Source organism: Corapipo altera, unplaced genomic scaffold (assembly GCF_003945725.1).
Source record: "Corapipo altera isolate COAL_440 unplaced genomic scaffold, ASM394572v1 50, whole genome shotgun sequence".
NCBI classification, from domain to species: domain Eukaryota; kingdom Metazoa; phylum Chordata; class Aves; order Passeriformes; family Pipridae; genus Corapipo; species Corapipo altera.
The window spans coordinates 10,062,450-10,075,146 of NW_020884889.1; positions in this window are offsets into that span (position 1 = coordinate 10,062,450).

Genomic DNA, 12,697 nt, shown 5'->3' on the forward strand with positions numbered 1-12,697 from the left:
CTCTCAGCATACCCAGAGCCAATGCTCCTGACAGGCAGCACAATCCTGGAGAGCCTTGGCAGGCTGCCTGCGTCTGTCCTGCAGGCCCTGGGGGGACTCTCACACGTTTTGCTGCTTACTTTCCTCTTTCCTAGAGATCTAACGCAATTTTGCAAGTAGTCACTTGGAGCTATATTTCCCTTTGCCCTGGAATATTTTTTATTTATTTTTAGTAAACGTTTGTCAGTATTTCTAACATTGTGCCTCCAGCAACGTGGCCTGGACTGAAGCCACGCAGCAGTCTGACAACCTGTTAGGCGAGTCTCCTATCAATTAGGCTGCAGCTGTCATTGGATCTATTCTCAGCCTCCTTGGTACGTGTTTGCAAATAACAGGGGCTGCTGTTTTGCAGCTCTTGATTTTTTTTTTCTCCACAGCCAGTCAAGAACATTTTATCCCTAGAATCCCTCCTGCCTCCTTTGTTTTTGCTTTCTAATCATCTTCACTTTATTTTCCTAAGAATATGTGCTTATCGATGATATTCTTATAAGTAAAGTGTCTTCACTCTCTTATTTAATGCAGAAAACCTAGAAAACCTCCCTCAAAGAAACAAACAAACAAAAAAATCTCACTCAAGGCCATACCTTGATCCTTTAAATGTTTTCAGACTTTCTCCAAAGCATCCGGACTGCTTCTTACCTGTGGGGAGCTGCCATTTTGAAAGCCCATCTTGGATGGAAGCTCTCCATGGGGGAGCCTTGTTTCTGCTGATGTCTGAACTTCGAGGTGATAGTGTGCTTTATTATCAGGTTTGCCACAGCTGGAAATAGAATCCCCGACGATGTACAATCTGTTAGAATTTCCTCTTATACCTTCTACCATTTACAGTTTTCTCTTCTCTTCCAAAAAATTAATGAAAATGGCTCTATAACTTTTTTCCAGATGTTACACACTGCATGGTGGTGCTTGATGCTAATCTTTCATTCAGTAGTCCATGGACCACAGCCCAGTTTGTGTTAGAGTTGCCATGCTTAGGAATATAATTTTTTTTGTTTTGCTTCCATGTGAAATGGGAAATCAGAACTGGAGTATTCAAGCAAGGCAAAAGCACCAGGAGCATTTCGTCCTTGGGTTAGCTGAAAGATACATTCTGGTATTATGCTGTCATTTCTTTCATAAGCCCAGCTCCAACTTTGCATGAAACCGGTGGAAACTGTTCCACCTTCCACTCAATCCATAGGTTCTAATGACAGGTCTCTGGCCAGCTTGCAGCTCTGGAGGCAGAACCAGCCCATCACAGGCAGACTGAAACAGTTAAGTTTAGATCAGCTCATGCTGAATTGGCCAAAGTCCCTACACTTTCCTGCTGGGAGGCTCAGGACAGGACTTCTTTCTATCCCCATGAAATAGCACTGCAAGATACTTCCCCTGACATCACTCAACGTTTGCTCTGCAAGAATATCCACGAGGAGCCCACTTGGTGCTGTAGCTGAGCTCGCATTCAGAGCCAGCTTGACGTTTTTTGTTTATGAAATTACCCCAAAGTAGCTGTGTGGCCCTGTGAAGCTCTCAGGCGCTGTTTGAATTCACACAGCACTGCTCTGCAATGCTGTATTTTCTGGAGTGTGGTAAACCTGGGACAGGAAGGCTCCACCGGGACCCCAGCACTAAGAAGTTTGCTGTTAGTGCACCAAGGTATGGTACAGATGGCTCTTGAAGGGATTCTGCAGAGCTCTGAGCAGCCACTTGGCACATGAGCAGGAGGGGCTTCTATGGACAAAATTAGGGAAGTCAGACCACATAGAAGGCCCAGGCAGGGCATGCTGGATTGTCTAGCAGTGCTTTGGCACCTCAGAAAGACCTGAGTGCTTTTGTGATCTTCTTCCTAGGACTCTAAATTCCTTAGGAAACCTCTGTTTCGACTAGGATCTAGCCTCCCACTTCAGGTGTTTCACGAAATACTTGTTGGACATAGATCCTGCTGAGCAGTGTAGACCTTTGGGCAATCTCCAGCTGAGGCATTTAAGGGTTTCTCAAGTACTTATTTAATGAAAAACGCATTTCACATGTATATAGCATCCCACATTGTTCCTGCTCAACCACTGAGCTTTAAACTCTTTGAAAGTATAAACATAGTTAGAACAAGCTGCCATCCTGCAGACAAAACTCAGTTGGCAAGATGATGTAGTTTATGCAGTATTTATGTTCTCCTGGTAAACAAAGACAAGTAAAAAGCTTTACTTGTTAACATCAATTCAAAGGGAAAGCGAATGATGGCACTTGCTGTAATCATGTTTGGTGTTCTGAAGGTGTCTACAGGTTTCACCTTTATGCTAAGCTCTTGCTTATAATTTGCTTCTTATGTTTTAATAGTGTGTGTCTGTTTCTGAGAATGCAGCGTAGGACCTTATTTCAAGACTGTATCTAAGGAGAAGGGCTCTCTCTGGATTTTATAGTGATAATATTAAATGCAGCAGGAGCACTGGTTAAATAAGCAGGAGAGGACAGAGCTGACTAGTTTGGTGTTCATTTCTTTGTCAGCTGCCATTGGAATAGTGTTCAGATTAATGTGATTACTCTTTGCAGTGGCTGCAAGTTCATAGACCAACTGTGCACTTGTATCAAAGTCATTAGAATGATTTTAGTCCAGGTTTCCTACCAGAATTATTTATATAAAATGCATTTGAAATTCTATACTGGCCATTTACACGTGAGGATTTCTATTTCAGGAAGCTTTGGAAATAGCCAGGATCTTCAACTGCACCCTTTCCAAAAGATACAAGATCCTTTTAACATTTAATGATGACTGAGAAGGTGCTTAAAAATAACTTAGAAGCACAAAACACATTAGTGTGGTCCCTACCAGTTACAGGAGTGGACTAAGAGTTAAATTTTGGATTCTATTTGCTTTTCTTGTCCTTTCTTGCTTCATGACCTCAGGTGAATTGCCTGGTTTCCCTTGACAAATGAGCTTAATACTTATCTATTGTCCATATTTATGTTATTACATTTAGGAGGTGATAGAATCTGAATTCATCTTCTTGAGGAAAGAACTGTAAAACTCTGTGGTGGTCAGGCAGTATAAAATATACCCTTCTACATGACTGCACATGGTATTATTCACTGCATAATTTGTTGGGTATCAAGTCCATTTCACATGCAAAAGGTCCCTAGTTAATGATGGTTTAAGTTCTTTTGGGAGGGATTATGCTTACAAATATATTTTTACCATATTCAATATAATAGCAAGCTAATCTGGACTGTATCGTTTTTGCTTTGCTACAATTTATACAATATAGGTAATTAATTAGTCTGATTCTCCTTCATGCTGCTAAATGGAACACGAACAGCTCATAATGGGCAGCAGTAAATAGACGTTTGTATGTATACAGGTACCCTGTGTGGTGAAGGGGCCGTGCAGGAGACAAGGTACTGAGCAAAACAGCCCTACATAAAACCAGGCTTTCATTTAAAGGAAGAAAAATGTCACTGAAAGCTGCAAGATTATTAGCATTACTATGCATGAGGAGTAGTCAAAGAAGATGTTACAAGAGGAAGAGAGACATTATTCAAGTGTCTAGGAAGATGGACCATCAGCAGCAGTGGAGAGAGAAAAGGCTTTCAAAGGAATAGCATACCATTTCAAACATTAAATTACAAGGGGACTGAAGCTTTAAAAGGTATGTTGGAGTTCCTGCATTATTTATAATTTGAGATTGCCTTTCCCCCTAGATGCTTAAGTTTTGTTCCATTCATACAGAAAAGTCCTTCTCAGCTTCTGGACACTGAGCCAGCTCTAAGTTTTGGGATATGATTTACTCTGAGAAGACATTGATTACCTGCAATGCTGCAGTGGGTTGAAGCTGCTGCTTTAAAAGGTTGGGGAAGTGAGAAAAATTTGGCTACCATTACTCTGGAACCTGGGAATGCTGGGCTTGGAATTAATTATTATTTTGTATTTTTATTGCATCCATAACTACCAGTTCCAGGCACTGACAGGATTTCACAGTGCTGGGTGCTGTCCTTTCCTCAACACAATTTAAGGTCTTCTGGACACCTTTTTTGAACCTAGTGCAGAGCTGCACTGACAGTGCAATCATTCAGAGTGCGGAAGCTTACACTAGGAAAAAAACCTGCAAAAATATAGCTCATATCAGTTGCCTGAGCAAAAGAAGCTGTATTGGCAAAAAAAAACTTTTTCCCCCCTTTTGCTCATATTATAGCTGTGTCTACGTTAGGGCTTTTGCTAGCATAGCTGAAAAAAAATCATACTCCTAGCTGACAGGGATATGCTGACAATTTTTTTAAATAGATGATGGATCAGTGTGTGTTTGGGGGGGAGGGGGAGGGGTGAACCTGGTTTAAAATAGAAGTTTCTAAAATTGGTTTGCACAGATACCCTTAAAATGGCAAGTACTACCCTTGCCAATAGCCTCCTGCTTCCTGGCCCTCCTGTCCTTCTCATCCAGGCTCAGACCTCAGCCCTGTATTCCCCTTCCCTTCACCCACACCCTGGTGCGTCCAGCTGGGAACTCTTGGCTGTTGTCCTTCAGTTCTCCTGCCTGGCTTCTGCCCTGGTATCATCCCACCTCCATGACCCTTCTCTGCAGGCAAACACCTTCACTGAAACTCCAGTCCAACCTCTCTGCTCCCTGAAATGTTTCTTACCTTCCTCCCAAGGCCTCCATCGGGTGTGAAGGCTCAGGCTTTGCATACAAACAGAAGTCCTCCAAATACTGTGCCTTGCAAAATGCTTCATTTCCTTTGGCCAAACTGCACACTGAGTCAAAGAGAGAGCAGAGCAATTCTCATCTCTAACAGGGAGGCAGAGACTTTCCAGAACATCTGGAGAATATTTGGAGGAAGAGATGGGCTGTGATAAGATCACAGGACTAGAGGCATGAAGGTTGGTTCTGTTGCTGCTTGCCCTGACTAGAAAATTACTATGTTTCCCTTGTTCCATCAGCTCAGGTTGGTTGATTGGTTGGTCCAAATGGCATATAAAGGTGTCATATGCAGTAGCTCCTGGGGAAGGTATTGATTCCAAAGCTAATCCGATCTTTCTGTGTCATCTTTGGACTAAAGTTACTGCTTTGGTGCATCAGATTCCCTGTATATAAAATGAGACTTCACAGTCATAAGGTATGAACCTTAATTTAATCAAGGTGGAAATGGGGTGAGGTCCTGTGGTGGTTGAATCTGCTGAAGTGCAAGGAGTAGGGATTAGCTGGTCCCCAGATGACTAACATGCTTTTGGAAGCACAATTTTGTGAAAATAAGTTGCTAAATAACCTGCAGACGTTGTGAGGGAGTGAGGAGTCAGAGGCAAGCAGGCTCCTGAGCAGACAGCAGCCTGGGCAAATGGGTCCTGGAACCACCCACAAGTGTCAGTGTCCTTACTGTGGTTATTGCAGGTAATTCATAGATTATACACCTGGAAATGAGGCATATATAATAATTTTTTTAAAAGAGCAATGAGAAGACTTGTTTTAATTTCTTGTCTAATATGAAAGTTTAAATACTTAAATGGATTTTAACGAAGTAACCCAAGCCCATTGGTATCAATTATTTGTTCAGAGTTTAAACTGACATTTCATAAGTATGTTAATTGATACTGCACTAACTAACTATAGGTATCTTCCTAAGTGCCAATTATCTGCCTCAACATTCCCCACAATTTAAGTTTGTTAGTAAGAAGCTAATTACACTAGTTTATTGCTGATGGAATTACATGAAGAGTAGATTTCACTCTTACATACTTATTAGACCTCAATAAGTGATCCTTAGCAGTCTGTTGCTATTCAATTAACAAGTAATAACTTACTTAATGAATCTAATTGAAATGCTTATTTCAGTCAGGCACCTAACATAAAGCGCTTTACTTTGAGCACTTTTTTGAGTGCTAGTCTTGTTTACTTAACAAGAAAAAAATGGTACCACTGAGGAAAACTCAGGACCTGGATGAGACCTGAACCACTGTTGGCAGAGCCCTGCCAAACATAACCAGAAGTAATCTGCCAGGTGGTTTCTGTTCTACTGAAATATCATGGGAATAAAGCAAGATTTTTGTCTCTCTAAGGGTTTAAATCCATGGAGAGGATTCTGCAGCATGAAATTCTCCTAACACATTAGCTCTGCCTCCTGTGCTGGATGTAAACACAGTGGCTGCTCTGCTGGGAGTGCACAGCTCTGCTGCTTTGCTGTGGGCGCTGTCACTGAGTTCTCATTGCAGTTCAACTCCCTTGAAAACTCACTCCTTTTCCTTTTGAGTCTGCAAGTTTGGCTTAAGAGATTGATAGAAGTGTGATGATGGCTTGATTTAATGATCTGAAACTATTAGTATAATTACAGCCAAAAAGAGAATGTAACATGTAACTGGAGGGTTTTATACTGTTCCATGTCCTTCAGTGAGACTGACACTAAATCACTGTGAATTTAATCTTCGCTCACAAGCAGAACCTGTGCTGAGCTGTCTTGAGTGACCACTGCTGGGGTGAGCAAAACACAGTTGCTATGAAGAGACAGGTTCCTAACAAAAGTGGCAAGGAGGTGTGTGCAGTTATCTGGGGCTGCACACACCGTGCCTGGGGAGCTGTTATGTTGGGAGTCTCCTTAATGGGGAAAGAGAGGATTCTTAACTTGGATTTTGTGGTCTTGGGAAGGATAACCTTGTGTGCCCATTTATGGGAAGGCCTAAGAATGGTTGACTTCTAAAGCTATTTTGTTTCAGGATTAAAAGTCTTTCTCCTGTAATGAGTATTTAACAGACAAGACTTGTGTTTGTGGATAAATGCCAGGAAATCTTCTTAAGCAACACTAACAAATTATGCCATTTGGCAATATTAGTGTATGGGCAGTAACCTTTTCTCGAGAATTTTTAGCAGATAGATTTAGTGTCAAAAAACCCCATAATAGGCTGTAATATCTTCTCCAGTCTATCAGGTTTGTTACCAACTTTTTAATGTATGCCTTCTACTCATTGAATTGAAAGACCTTATTGATCTCTTTGCAGCTGAACTGATTATTGGGGTAAGAGAGAGACTTCCTGAAAGAAGCCAAGAGAAATTATTCATTTAACATATTCTTATTTTAGTAAACTTCCATTTAACCTCCAGGGTTAATGAAAAAAAAAATTGCTGGTTGGCTGGCATGAATTTATTAAATCAGACAGAAACTGAGTTCAGGCTAGTACATTTAATGTCAACGTTTGTAATAATCTTAGGGGAAAAAAATCCACACAGATTTATTAGTATTGCAGAACTGCTTTATTTTAAAACAACAGCCGTAACAGCAAAGGAACTCAGCAAGGAAAGTAACCCCCAAAATGGAGACACATTCTGTACCTTTGGATAGTTCAGAAATACTTAAATAAGGTATTGGGGACTTCGTAGGTCTGTGGTTATTGGCTGAAATCCTTTTGTCATCAGGAGGCATTAGCTGGCTGGTGTCTGTAGCTTCTTTGAGTTGGTATTAGGGGATTTGGTCTGCTGTCCAGAGGTGCCATGGTTCTTCCCCATGTCTACAGAGTGAATGTTGCACATCAGAGCTGGTGTCTTTGTTAGTGTGAACAGAGAGCGAGGATTAAATAGGCCTAACAGCTGAGGGGATTTTCAAAGGCATGAGTGGTATTTACACATGTATTTTCTGCTGGTTTCTGTTGGTTTTCCAGACTTGCTTTCAGATTCCTGGTTTGATGTGGGTCTGTCATCCCACTGCTCTACTTGACCCTGTTATGGACAAGCTACTTATGGGTGTTTGATGGAGATTTGGGGAAATTTTCAGAGATACAAATGTCAATACCCAAGTTACATTGATGAGATGGAGAAGCCCATTCTCGATAGGAAGGAGTTAATAGAGAACCATCCTGGAGAAGGTTCTGTCTTGTCATTCATTGTGTGACAATCTTGGAGGTGAGATTGGGTGGCATAAAAAAGGTGCAGTCTGACATTTTGAAGCTGAGCTCCTCTGATCCTGATTTGACTTTGTATTTGAAGCAAAGGGGAGTGGAGCTGGAACATCCTATGAAGCAGCAGTTCAGGAAGGGAGAAGCCTTCGTTGGAAGGACTCTATGAAAAAACAGATGAATACCAGAATACCGAAGTGCAGCTTTGTGACAAGTTAGTTATTGTTCTGTGCAGAATAAGTTAAACTATGTTTCAGAGAACACAAGGAGGAGTGTAAAAAGTCCAGTACTGGATTTAGATAGAAAGTGCTGACACTGTTAGCTGGGTGGTATTTGTGCAGGATTTTTATTGGAAGCCAACATCATAAAGCTGTCCATTCTGTCAGCCAGTTTCAGGGCAAACTTTTTCTCCTCCCTCCTGCCATCAAATTGAGGTGACAGGTTTCTAAATGGTTTTCTTCTGAAATGTGACAAAAAGTATATTTTTGGCAACTGATCTTGCTTTGTGTCTTATGTTATATTTTGTCCCTCCTGGCCTGGAATATCTTCTGTAGTTAGAGGCTTCTGAGACATATTCCCTCCCTCAGAATATGGGGAGAAATTCTACCTGGAGTTTTGTTCCTGTGGAAGAGCAAATCCAGTCTTTTACCAACTACTGCAGTTTAACTGCAGCAGCAGGAACTAGCAAGGAATGCTTGTAATATGGGACATATCATGTATAGTAAAATGCCATTTTCAAGTGCTTTCAGAGCTATCCGTCCTAGTAATGAAGCAGCTCTGAAACATCACATGACTTTCTCACAGTGTGTTGCACTCAGGATAACCTCACCTTTGATCATGATGTCGCTTCAGATGAAAGACTCGCATGGAGAGTGGTACGTTGCGCATTAGGATCGGCAGATATCCTCTGGGATCTGAACAGTGAAGGACTATCTGAGATGTGCACTCTATGCTTGTCAAAGAGAAGTAAGTGCTGCAATAAAAATAGAATATTCAAACTCCCCTCAGCCTGGGTAGAAGGAGGACTTCACCTTTATGCAAGAAGACCTGCTTAATCTGAAAGTTCTCCTAGAAAGGGGTTTAGGGGGGAGTAATCATTTTTACTGTCATTCAGTCCAAGGTCAGATCAGTGATTTCCTGAATGAGTAGATCCAGGTGTCCCTGCTTGAACAGGGGTCTTGAACCAGGTGATCTCCAGAGGTCCCTTCCAACCTCAATCATTCTGTGATTTTGATATCTTGATACACCTACCAAAAGAAGTGAAACAAACACCACAAAACACTTTCTTCTGCTTCTGTTAGCACCAGCAGCCCCCTGCAGCAGTCTCAATGAGCTCTGTGGTACCTTTATAAGGCTTTTCTCTCGTGCCTGGGAGCTTTGTGTTTGGCACCTTATGTCCCAGTTGAGCTTTTCTAGTGAATTTAAAAGCAGAGTTACAGCCACACACACCGTGGTCCAGAGATGGCAAAGAGGATTTCGTACACAAAACATCAGCTGGCCTAAGCAAGCCAGTTCAGCTTCCATGGCAGTACCTGCTGGAAAACTCTCCAGCCACCAGAAATAGCAGGCCATTCCTGCAGAGGCATTTTTGTTACCCTGAAGCCTTGACCACGTGGCCAGAGATGATGCTGGGGCTGTGTCCTGTTGCAGCAAATGCTTTCCTGTAGATGTGCTGCCCATTTTGCTTTGGCCTTGCTCATACCTCCTTAGCATTTGCTTTCAGGGAATGTCTGAGTGATTGAGGGTGAAGGCCTGGCCCCATGCAGCTCTGCCACCTCCTTCGATGGAGTCAGTATTTCACCCGCGCTAACGGTGACAGAGACTGAATGTCAGAGCTGCATGCACAAGCTTTCACAGAAATCAATTCTCACATGCAGCATTAATACTGGAAGTGCTTTTCTCTCACCTAATCATTGGTGAGGCACAATAACCTGTGACTAATGGCCATTTGTGGTTATACAGCACGGCCTGATTATAAATATTTGCCATTAGTCCGTAACAAAAAAAAAAAACTCAGGCTGTTAATTGACCAACGTGTATTCCTGAGGAAATCAGAGTAATCAGATGGATATTCATTGCACAGAAAAGGAAGGTGCAGCCAGCTTGTGCATTGTTTTTATGATTCATCTGCTTTTGATTATTTTTTCCTCATGTGAGGCCAGTATTGTAAATCAAAGATTTGAGAAATAACCCTGTGCTTGAAGTGACCCAAATTAAAAGCCAATTGCCACCTTTCTTCTCTTACTAGGCAGCCGTCCATTTCTGTGCAGGAACAGACATATGTTAAAGGCTGTCATGCTGCTGCAGAAGCAAACCAGTGAGCTCATGGGCTGCCTCTGCCAATGGTTAAGGTCAGCTACTGGAAAAAATTACAAGACAGCTATTACAGCCAGGTATGATCCTGCAGAAGGGCCTTCATTGAGAATTGTTACTCTTTGCTCAATTTTGTGCAAGTAAGTGAGACTCTGACCTGGAAAAATTGCTTCTGATTCTCAAAACAAGGACAGCAAGGTGTGTGCAGGTCGGTTTGGGGATTGTGGGGTTTTTTTTGGCCATTCAAGTTTTTCAGTCATAAACTGCCTTTTTTGTTGACAAATGGGGATCATTCCTGAAAAAGGTCAGGACAGCTTGTCCATGTGGTAGATTTTCTTCTCCTTCCTTACCCTTTAAAGCATTACAGGAGCTTGAGCAACAATCTTCCTGGCTGACATGAAGGGCAGAGGCACCAGTCTGATACAGTGTCACCATTGCAGCTCAAGGAATTCTCAACCCTTACCTAAACATTGTGACACTCTGGCCTCTCCACTCTGGTCAGCAGCCTTCACTTGGACACAGACTTGGATCTAGTTACAATTTTAACGAGCAGAGCTCAGAAAAGTTATTAGTGACTGTAGGAAAAAAGCAAGTGAGCAGGCCATAAATCAGGCCATCGGATGAATTCAGAACGCACTAGTAAAATCAGAGCTTCCAATAAATTTCATTTCAGGCAGAGTAGAAACAGTTTCTCAGTCGAGAGTTCAGCACAGATTATAATTTCAGATGTGTGTCTGGCCAACTCAATATGCCTACAAAAATGTTTGCAAGCAGGCAGCAATGGCTGGTCCAGAGTCAGGCCCTCACACCAGCTGAACTTTAGTAGGATTGAATAAAAAGGTGAGAATCTCTACTTCTCTGAGCAAAGCTCAGTCTAATTAAATATTTAATGTGTTTTTTTGGTTTTTTTTCCTCTCAAATCCTTTGGTTTCTTGCTCTTTCATACTGTGATATGATGACATTTGAACAACAAATGCAGTCTTGGTACGTTGGTCTCCTGGTACTGCTTTTTATATGAAAAGCTTGCACATCCTAGCTGAAGTCCAGATGCTGCATTTATGAGGTATTTTGTCGTGATCAATTTTTAAAAAATATTTTTCCATGCCATGAAATTAATAAGCACCCAGGGAAATACCAACCAACTCCTCCCTACTCCTGCAAATACTAACCTTTCCCAGATGGGAAGGTATTTCTCCTTCCCTTTATTTACCTGCAAGATGTCTTTGCTGGTTCTCAGAATCACAGAGAGAGAAGGAAACATTAAGTGGAAAATGCTACAGACAGACTAACTGCACTAAGAACACTGCATTCTGAGGAGCCATTTACTGCATAAACCCTGCATAATCTTCCCAGGGTCACAGAGTGAGTCATTAGCAAGACAGCACTAAGACAGAGGCATCCTGATTTTTCTAACTACTCTGATTACTTTAAGACCCCAATTTAAAAGGCCATAGGTTTGTGCTGGCAGCACAGTCATAGAGATAACTACTCACGATTTTACAAATTGGTTTTCTTGCAATCATCTTACTAGTGTGGGCCTGCAGCCCTTTTGTGTTCTGTTCAAAATTATTTTTTTCTATCAAAACCAAAGCAAGGCAGAGATGAGTAGCAGCCTCTCCTCTGCTGCCCCGGCCCACAGCAGCCCTGGGTGCTCAGCCCAGCTCTGTGCTCTGGGCCTGGGACCTGCCCTTGCCAGGATGATCCTGCCCACCTGCATCAAGCACCCTTTGTGTGCTCATCAGCTGTGGCCATGAACTGTTCTTCAAGAGAGACTTTAGGACGCTTAAAACCAATCAATTGACCCAAGAGAGCACTGGAGAAGAAAAACTGAACCTGTGTTCATTTCTTTTCTGTCTAAGTTTTCCTTATTGCTGCAGTTCCCTTCCAGAATGGGGCGTCTGTAGGTGGGTGCTTTGGCATCATCCTTGGAGACAAAGCAGTTTAGAAGCTGCTGGTATGGCTGCTTAGCCACTGCCTGCCATGTTCCCTCTCTGTTAATAAAGGGAGAGGTTTTCTTGTACTTATTTTTCTAAAAAATGGTAAATATTTGTTTTCATAGACTTCTGTGGTGTTTGCACCCATCATTGAGCTCAGGAGATGTTTGGAGAGATGATGGTCTGACCACACCTGTCCAGCAACCGCGTCCCTCTGCTTACAGGAAGGCTGGTTCAATATTCTGGAAAATGGTCACTTGGCACATTTTAGATAAAATACAGACATTTTCTGAACACAAAAAAATACCCCAGGATTTGCGTTGCAGATGCACATTTATATGTCACTAAAATAGAAATTTGTAATTTTCTAATGACTTTTAATGCCTGACTAAAAATGACTCAAGTAGATGTGTGCTTCAAATGCTACAGACCCTCCATGGAAGGACCACCTTTAGCCACACTGGCTGACACTTTGGTGTCAAAGGTATCGCTAATTTTAGTGGAAATTAAGTGGAAAAGCAGCACAGGCTTGCAGCATATGACAGCTGTATGTCTTTGATGCTTCATT